The 10115-nt window shown below is 33.7% G+C and overlaps 1 pseudogene; it reads left to right on the top strand.

Moving 5' to 3' along the window:
* The first annotated feature begins 271 nt into the window (after nucleotides 1-271).
* Nucleotides 272-391, top strand: LOC115940630 (U4 spliceosomal RNA; annotated as a pseudogene).
* Nucleotides 392-10115: the final 9724 nt, after the last annotated feature.

Here is a 10115-nt window from a genome sequence, read left to right as displayed (position 1 = left end):
GTAGTGTATCATGTTGATTGATTTGTGAATATTGAACCATCTTTAAAACCCAGAAATAAATCCCACTTGATTGTGGTGAATGATTCTTTCAATGTATTGTTGGATTTGGTTTGCTAGTCTTCTGGCTTGCCAAGTTTCTGTTGAAAAATCTCCAGCTAACCTTATAGGTTTTCCCTTGCAAATTAATGGCATCTTTTTTTCTTGCTGCTTTTAAGATTTTTTTTTCTTTATCACTATATTTTGCAAATTTAATTTCAATATGTCTTGGTGAAGCTTTGCGCAGTGGCAGTATCGTAGCCAATGAGGTTTATCCGAGGCGCGATTATTGCTAATTGAAAACTTTTCTCAATATGTCTTGGTGTTGGCTGACTTTTGTTGATTTTGATGGAAGTTCTCTGTGCCTCCTGGATCTGGATGTCTGTTTCCTTCTGCAGACTAGGGAGGTTTTCAGCTATTACTTCATCAAATAAATTTTCTGCCCCCTTTTCTCTCCTCTTCTTCTGGGCCTCCCATAATATGAATGTTATTACATTTGATGGAGTCACTGAGTTCCCTAAGTTTATTCTTGTGTTCCATATTTCTTCTTTCTGTCTTTTGTTCAGCTTCATTGCTTTCCATTAATTTGTCTTCTGGGTCATTAATAAGTTCCTCTGCATCTTCCAGCCTGCTGTTCATTGCATTAAGCATGTTTCTAATTTCATCTATTGTGTTCTTCATCTCTGAATCTTTTTAAAATCTTTTATCTCTGTGGTAGGGGTCTCATTGATGTTCTCTGTCCTTTTCTCAAGCCCAATGAGTATCCTTATAATTGTTTTAAATTCTCTGTAAGGCATGTCTTATATCTGTTTCACTTAGATCCCTGGCTTTGACCTTATCTTGTTCTTTCATTTGGGATAAATTCCTTTGTCTTCCCGTTTTGTCTAAGCTTCTGCATTCTTCTGTGTGTCAGAACAGCCAGTTATGTCTCCTGCTCTTGAAAGCAATGGCCTTATCAAGAAGAGGTCATGTAGTGCTCAGGGTCTGGTGCTTCAGGGAGTGTCTCCAGTGTATGCTGCATGTGCTCAGCAGTTGTGTTCTGACTTATAATAAATGCTAATGGGACTAAAGTTAGCTATTAAAAATAAGCTGATCAAAGAATTTTGAGGACTACTGATAGCAAAAGGGATTTCAAGTGGGCTTAGTAAATGGGCTGTTCTTTTCTTTTTTAAAGATTGTATTTTTTTATTTGAGAGACAGAGTGAGCAAGAGAGAGAGAGAAGGGGCATGGGGAGGGGCAGAAGGAAAGAGAGAAGCAGACTCTTCCACTGAGCAGGGAACCCGATGACGGGCTCGATCCCAGGACCCTGAGATCACGACCTGAGCTGAAGGCAAACACTCAACTGACTGAGCCACCCAGAAACCCCTGGCCTGTTGATCTTTTCAAAGCCTCGAACTCTAAGAGAAGAATTTGAGACACTGAATAGTGGAATATGACTTAATTTAAGGTGCTTGGAATACTTACAAATGGATAATTTTACTAATGATATTAAGTAACTGAAAGTAGTCAGTCAATTAACTATGATACATAATCAGTTGCTTGGAAAGCTTCTATCTAAAACTGCACCTATCTACAGTGTGCTCCACTTGACTGTCATGTGGCATTTCATCTCTATCTTATGTTTTGTAAATGATCTTCACCAAGAATTCACGTTTAATGCTACATTAGGTAATTTAGCAATTGGTCAACTTCCTGCTGGTTTTATCCTGTACTTTTTTAAAACATGTTTTCTTAACCAAGGCTTATTTATACAAACAAGTCCCCAATGCAACCTCATATTTTTAACTGTAAAAGCTGTTTTCTTCTTATCAGTTACTTTCAGGCACCCAGAGTCTTGACTATGTTATCAGATCTTTGCCTAGATTTTTTCTACATTAAACTATGCTGTCCAGTCACCATGCAGCATTTCTTTACCTACTTAAATCTCTACAGTTGCGTAATCTTGGAATTCTTGTCTTTGTGCATTATCTGCATCTCAGGAACTCACTTCTTTCTGTATACTGCCATGCCAAGTTGCTTCTTGACTGCATGACAATCTGAATAAAATGCACTTTTCCTCAAGCATATCTCAAATACTTAACAACAGGTGTGCCACAGACACAATCAGTAAGAACAGAGAAAGGTCAAAATGCTAAAGTAGGGTCTAGGAGTCCACTGCCACGTCAGGCATTACCACCCTTGTTACTTAACACTTTGAAGTTAGTGGAGTTCTCAGGGGCAGAGTTCTGGAGCAGCTAGAAGAGGGGATATTCAGGAGGCAAGGGGGTGTTGTTTTTTCTCAACTGATATGGAGTTATTTGAATATTTAGTCCACTGGTTTTACTGCTCTAATGGTTAGGAATAAATATCAGTCCTGCAATACTTGACTAAGTAGTCTACTCTTTAATTACCTGTGCTGGGTTTACTATTTTTTTTCTCTGTATCTAATTTTTGAAACTGGCTTTTCTTCTATAAGAAATCATGTTATATGTATGCTATAGACTGAAAGTTTTTGTTTCCCCAAAATTCATATGTTGAAATACTAACTTCCACTGTGATGGTATGAGAATGTGGAGCTTTGGGGAGGATATTAGGTCATGAGAGTGGAGTCCTGAGGGTGGAATTAGTGCCCTTATAAGCAAGATCCCAAAGAGCTCCCTGACTCCTTCTGCCATGTGAGAAGATAGCAAGGAAACAGCCATCTATGAATCACAAAGCAGGCCCTCACCAGATACCAAATCTTCTGGCACCTTGATCTTAGACTTTCCAGCTCCTAGAACTGTGAGAAATAAATTTCTGCTGTTTATAAGTCATCCAGTCTATAGTACTTTGTTATAGCAGCCCAAACTAAGACAGTGTAGTAATTCTAAACAGTGTTTTTATGTTTCAGAGTATCGAAAGACATCATGCATTGTGTGTGTGTGTGTGTGTTTGTGTGTGTCGTATATGTAACATATTCTGTGCTACATCAATTAACAAATTATACAGAAAATATAGCTGAGCTTGGGGATGGGCAAGTGTTTAGAAGAATAAGAGAGCACGTTGTAGCCTGTGATGTCTAGGTCAATTTGTAGAAGAAGAAGTTGAGAGGCTTCAAAGAAAGAAAGAAATTAAATCAGCTATATTGAACTCTATGTATAGGAAACCAAGAGTTTTGTCATGGGGGTAAAGATACACATGTCTTATTAGAAGACACTAAGTAGGAGAGTCTGGTTGAAATCAAAATAACATTTTATAAAATAGCAAATGATATATTTAGAAATTACAATTAGAACCAAATTGTGTATGGCTTTTAATAGCAAATTAATGAATTAATTTTAATTTGTAATTTTATTTTCAAATGCCATAATTTAAAATGTGTCCTGAAAATTGTGAAGTGCTTTTATGAACAGTGGGTTAAGGCAATTAATTTGGAAATGCTATGCAGAAGCATTAGAGGTTGGCAGAAGATTGTTAAAGTAATCCAACAATAGTAATAGAAGGAGATAAATCAGACATAAGAGAATGTCTTCATTGTGATTTCAGACCAGGAGAAGGCAATGTCATAGATGACTCCTAACTCCACTTATAATTATTATGGCAGTATTGAGGATAGAACACAGGGTATTTCACTATCATCCTTGTGGACTCTATGTCCTAGCTTTGTAGACTTTAATTACTTACACTGCACAAATAATAGAAAGCATTGTCGAATGGAATATGAAAGCTACCTTCTATATTCTTAAGCCAATTAGGACATGTAGGCATAAATAATGCTTATCCTATCATAAACAATCACTGCAACGAATCAGTGATTATTAACATGGTAACAATAGTAAAAATAAAACAATAATAACAATTTTGAGCACTTGAAACACTGGATTAATTTTGGGGGGTGTAGAATAAAATATTTAATTGGTTACTATTGCTTCATACCCAGGGTGGGGTGGGATGGGGTGGTTGGAGAATCAGAACTATTTTTAAAACATTGGGTTTCAATATAAATACACCTCACAACTGCTAGCCTTGCAGGATAGGGGTGGGGAAAGTTGTATGGATTTTGTTTTGTTTAATTTATTGGTTAGTCTTTAAAGTAGGTCTTTTTTTATTTTTTGAGATTATTGGACCATCATTAAATGTGTACTGTGGAGATTAATGATATGTATAAAGGACTTTACCGAAGTCCACTAAATAAACACTACTCAAATATAGACTGCAAAAAAAAAAAAATGTGTTTCATGACACATAGTAAATAACACATTAATTCTTACTGTTCTGTTAAGATAATAATGAGCTCTTATACCAGTAAAGAAACTGAGGCACAGAGCATTCTAGTTAATTGTCCAGTGTTGCATAAGCTATAAAAAATAAACAGAATATGATTAAAATAATAATGACCAAATCATCTATGTATGAGAAAAAGATTCAAATTGCCTTGAAATTTCAAGCCCTCTAAGTTATACTATAAAATTTTTCAGGTTTTCAAGACAAAACTAAGAAATGAGTAAGAATATTATCTGGATAAAATAAAATTAAAAAAAAAAAAAAAAGAATATTATCTGGATTCCGAAAATGTTTTCTTGGTACCAAGTATTGTAACATTTAAATGTAGATAACAGTGTTTCTTAGCTGTATTAAATATTACATAATTATAATATTAAATTTTATATATTAATATTAAGTTTAATATTTAAACATTTTGAAATGCATATTAAACATTGTAATATTAAATATTATGATATTAAACAACATATGTTTTATATGTTTTATATTACATACATCATGTATTTTTCTTCCTGAAACTTTTAAATGGGCTTTTATAAAAGAAAAAAGTTGTCCACGTGGTTTCTTCAGAATAATATTATAAAAAATTATAATAATATTAGAAAAAATTATAATAATATTATTAAAATATGCCCCAATTTACCTCATTTTCTGATTCATTCCTTTTTTTTTTTTTAAAGATTTTATTTATTTATTTGACAGAGAGAGATAGCGAGAGCAGGAACACAAGCAGGGGGAGTGGGAGAAGGAGAAGCAGGCTTCCTGCTGAGCAGGGAGCCCGATGTGGGACTCGATCCCAGGACCCTGGGATCATGACCTGAGCCGAAGGCAGATGCTTAACGATGAGCCACCCAGGCGCCCTTCTTATTCATTCCTAAATTATACTTACACTTTAAAATTATGGAGGCAGTGGAACTCAGATCTTGTATTTATGGTAGCATTTTGACTTTTATTTATGTAATGCATGAAAGAACCTCCTTTTTCTAAACATAATTCTGAATGCTCTTGAACCTTGAAGCTGAAGGCTTAAATAAACATCCATTTTAATGACTTATGATCATAATAATTTCATAGATGCTTCTTCCATTGCTTTGTGAAGAATGAAGAAACCCCAAGCAAAGTTTATGAATATGAATTGTTATGGTTATCTACACTTATTTTGTCTTTTTTATATGTACAACTCTTTAATAAAATGGTATTTAATCAATTGTCTTTTTAAAAACACTTATAGGGGTGCCTGGGTGGCTCAGTTGTTAAGCGTCTGCCTTCGGCTCAGGTCATGCTCGCAGGGTCCTGGGATTGAGCCCAGCATCGGGCTCCCAGCTCCGCGGGAAGCCTGCTTCTCCCTCTTCCACTCCCCCTGCTTGTGTTCCCTCTCTTGCTGTGTCTCTGTCAAATAAATAAATAAAATCTTTAAAAAAATAAAAAATAAAAAAATAAAAACACTTATAAAAAGAAATAATATGCATATTTTTCATTGGCTAAATGACATATCTTTGCTTACACTAGCATCCCTTTTCCCTCTCTTTATCATCTTTTCCTTAACACATAGAAACAGATGTGTGTGACACAGGGTAATGTAAATGATAGTGATACAAATACTAATGTTGATAGGCTTTAGTTATAATATTTTTAAAAGTGGCATTAATAGCGATGCTCTTACAGTTTGTAAGTCTTACCTGTACTGAAAACCAACACACTGTAAAAATTATGAGAGGAGGCAAGTATATCTCCAACCAATAAAGCAACAAGATAAAAAAATGAATACATTGTCTCGTACTTGATTTCACAAAGGAAATGAAAAAACTCATTGATGTTACTTTTAAAGACTCCATTCCATTGTCTTTTGAATTACAGTGTTTTGAGACATGTGCTCTTATTTATATTTTTTTTTCTTCTACATCTAATATGGGTTTTTTCTCTCTATCTGCTTTCAAGATTTTTCTCCATCAGTTTTGTTCAGCATTCTGATTATGATCTGCCTTGTTCTGATTACCTTTGTGTCTCTCTGTTTAGAGTTCTTTGAGATTCTTAAACCTGGTTAGCTACATTTTTTTTCTTTTTCAAATTTTCTATTTCCATTAATATTAAATATTTCCCTAGAGTTTACTGATAAAATATCATTCTTCTCCAATTATTTTTACTTTGTACTTTACTTAGGATAGGTAAAGTTCTATGTTTTAACTTCACTGATCTTTTCTTCTGCTGTGCCCAATCTGGTATTAATCTCATATCATTTTTTTTTCATTTCAGAGAGTATATTTTACATTTCAAAATCCACTTGGTCTTCTGCTTTATACTTAACAGTTCTATTTTTATGATAGTCATGCTTTTCTCTATATTTTTGTACATATTTATAAGTTATAATAGCTTTTTATTTTTTCCTTATTCTTTTGGGGTTTATTTATTTATTTATTTGGCTATAGTTGACACAATGTTACATTGGTTTCACGTGTACAACATAAGGATACTACATCTCTATAGGTAATGTTATGTTCACCACAGTGTAGCGACCATATGTACCACAGTGTAACTACCACAGTGTAATTACACCACAGTGTAGCTACCATATGTAACTATACAGTGCTATACAATATCATTGGCTATTCCCTATGCTGTACCTTTTATTCCCATGACACATTCCATAGCTGGAAGCCTGTATTTCCCACTCCCCTTCACCATTTTTTCCCATCCCCCCTGTACCCTGCCCCTCTGGCAATCATCCTTTTGTTCTCTGTAATTATAGATCTGATTCTGCTTTTTGTTTACTTATTCTTTTGTTTTGTTTTGTTTTGTTTTAGATTTCACATATGAGAGATAATATGGTATTTGTCTTTCTCTGTCTTATTTTGCTTAGCATAAATCTCTAGGTCCATCCCTTCTTCTTTTGAAGTTTAAATCAAAGAACTGAATTGGCCTTAATAAACAAGAAGGAGTATATTTTGGTGATAACCCAAATAATCAGAAAGTAGCTTTAAAATTATGGAGGAAATACTAAAAAACTTTAGAGGAAATACTAAAAAACACAGGGAAAAGAAATATAAAACTCTTGTTAATTGCCCAAGTAACTGAGTTAATAATATTCTATTATTGTTTGACTTTGATTTGTAATGTGACTTAATAATTCAAAGAAACTGTCATATATAATGCATGTATACACACAGATACATATTCATATATAAGCCAGTTTCTATCATACACCATTCACAAAATAAATCCTAGTAGATAATATATCAAAATGCTTCTTTAAAAAAGCTATAAATGTACCTGATTTTATTTTATTTTTTTAAAGATTTTATTTATTTATTTGTCAGAGAGAGAGAGCACAAGCAGAGGGAGCAGCAAGCAGAGGGAGAAGTAGGCTCCCTGCCAAGCAAGGAGCCTGATGCGGGACTCAATCCCAGGACCCTGGGATCATGACCTGAGCCGGAGGCAGACGCTTAACCTACTGACCCGCCCAGGCGTCCCCAATATAAATGTACCGGATTTTAGATTCTGACACTAAAGATCATTTCTGCATTTAGAAATTTCTACTAATTTATTTTTCTCCCAGTTATTAGTCATACTTTTCTGTTGCTATGCAAACTTGGTAAATTTTTATCAGGTGTTGGACATTGTAAAGTTTATAATTATCTATACCAGTTTTAATATTTCTTTAAATAGTATATCACATTGTTTTTTTCATGTAGTCAAGTTATTTTAGGTCAGTTTGATACTCTTAAATCTTGTATTTAATCTTTATTTATGGAATGGCCAGATTAGCCTTCATTTTGGACCTAATTTTGATCTACTCTCAAAGCATGACACTTTTAAGACACCGCCTAATGTCCTATGTAATACAAGGTTTCTCTTGTAATCACAACATACGTATAAAGAACATTAGACAAAATTCAACACTCGTTCATGTTAAAAAACCCTCAGCAAACTAGGAATAGAAAGAAACTTTTTCCCCCTGATAAAGAACGTATACAAAATTAAGCTAAGATGATACTTAATGGTGAAAGAAGGAGTGTTTTATTTTTCTCTAATATTGAGGACAAAACAAGGATATTTGCTCTTACCACTTCCATTTAATATTGTATTAAGATCCTGGCCAGTGCCTTAAAGCAAAAAAAAATAATAAAATTCATACACATCAGAAAGGAATATAAAGCTATTTTTGTTTAAAAACTACAGAACAGTCTGTATATAAAAATCCCATAAGATTTACAAAAAAGGCACATAAGTTAATAAGTTAACAGGGTACAAAATCAATATGTAAAAGTCCAATTGTATGTCTAAGTGCTAGCAATGAATGTTTATAAATTGAAATTAAAAATAAATGCCCTTTTTAAAAGGTTTCAACAACATAAAACACTTATAGATAATTTTGTGAAAATATTTGCAAGACCTCTATAACTGAAGACTTCTGACTGCTGAAATAAAGACCAATATAGCCAAAGAAATACATTATGTGTAAGGATTAGAACATTTAGCATCATAAAGATGTCCATTTTCTCCAAATTGATCTATAAATTAAATTCAATTCCATTTATAGAAATGCAGAAATAAAGAATTTGTTTCTAAATAGGTATTTTAGGTGGGGCACCTGGGTGGCTCAGTCATTAAGGGTCTGCCTTCAGATCAGGTCATGATCCCAGGGTCCTGGGATTGAGCCCCACATCAGGCTACCTGCTCAGCAGGAAGCCTGGTTCTCCTTCTCCCACTCCCCCTTCTTGTGTTTCCTCTCTCACTGTGTCTCTCTCTGTCAAATAAATAAATAAAATCTTAAAAAATAAATAAATAAATAAATAAATAAATAAACAGGTATTTTAGGCTTTTTATAAAAATAAAAAATCTGTTTCTAAATAGATATCTTACTGCACCTCTGCTTTTCAACCTGGATTTTAAATGAATCTATTTCATTCAAGTTGCTATTAAAAATACACATTGCAATTGTAACTGAGCCTAAGCTTCTGAAAAAAAAATAAACAGAGAAAAAGTAGTTTAATACTCATCTGCAGGATGGCTATATTAAAAATGTGCTTTACAATAAACATAATACATAAGAATAAAAAGACAGTAGGCATACAGTTTGCCCAGATGCTCACTAAAATAAAAAGCTCTAGCAGATAGTGTCAGCAGGGGTGAAACAAGATTCAATCAAGGAGTTCACGTGTGTTCTTCAAACCTAACTGTTAAAAGCTGAATTAACATCATGCTATATCAAGGGGCAGAGTCCTTAATACAAAATTCCATCTAAATATTTAAATATTTCTGTGATATTTTCAATTATTCTTTAGTTACAAAAGATATTTAATGGGAAAATATGCAAGGATTGGAAGAAAATATACAGTAAAACTTGATACCCCAAGCTTTATAACAATATTAGAGAAAGCATGCTCACTCAGAAACACACTCACAAACATATATACACCAGATAATTTTCATGAAAAATTATTTTCATGGTAAAGGATTTGAAGTTTAGAAGAGCTAAATATAATTTTCCAGACTTAGAAATCTGAGGACATGATGGCAGAGCCATGATTTGAACTTAATTTTGTTTCATTTTAGGGATGCTTGGGTAGCTCAGTTGGTTAAGCGTCTGCCTTTGGCTGAGGTCATGATCCCACGGTCCTGGGAAGGACTCCTTCATCAGGCTCCTTGCTCAGCTGGGAACCTGCTTCTCCCTCTGTCTGCAGCTCCCCCTGCTTGTGCTCTCGCTCTCTCTCTTTTCTCTCTGACAAATAAATAAATAAAATCTTTAAAAAAAATTTGCTTAATTTTAAAGGTTTTAAGTGGAATATATATGAATATATATGTATATATAGGAAATATCTATCACTTTTGTTACATT

This window comes from Leptonychotes weddellii, chromosome 2, assembly GCF_054177405.1.
Source record: "Leptonychotes weddellii isolate Sample4059 chromosome 2, ASM5417740v2, whole genome shotgun sequence".
Classification (NCBI taxonomy): Eukaryota; Metazoa; Chordata; class Mammalia; order Carnivora; family Phocidae; genus Leptonychotes; species Leptonychotes weddellii.
This window is presented reverse-complemented; position numbering and strand designations above follow the sequence as displayed.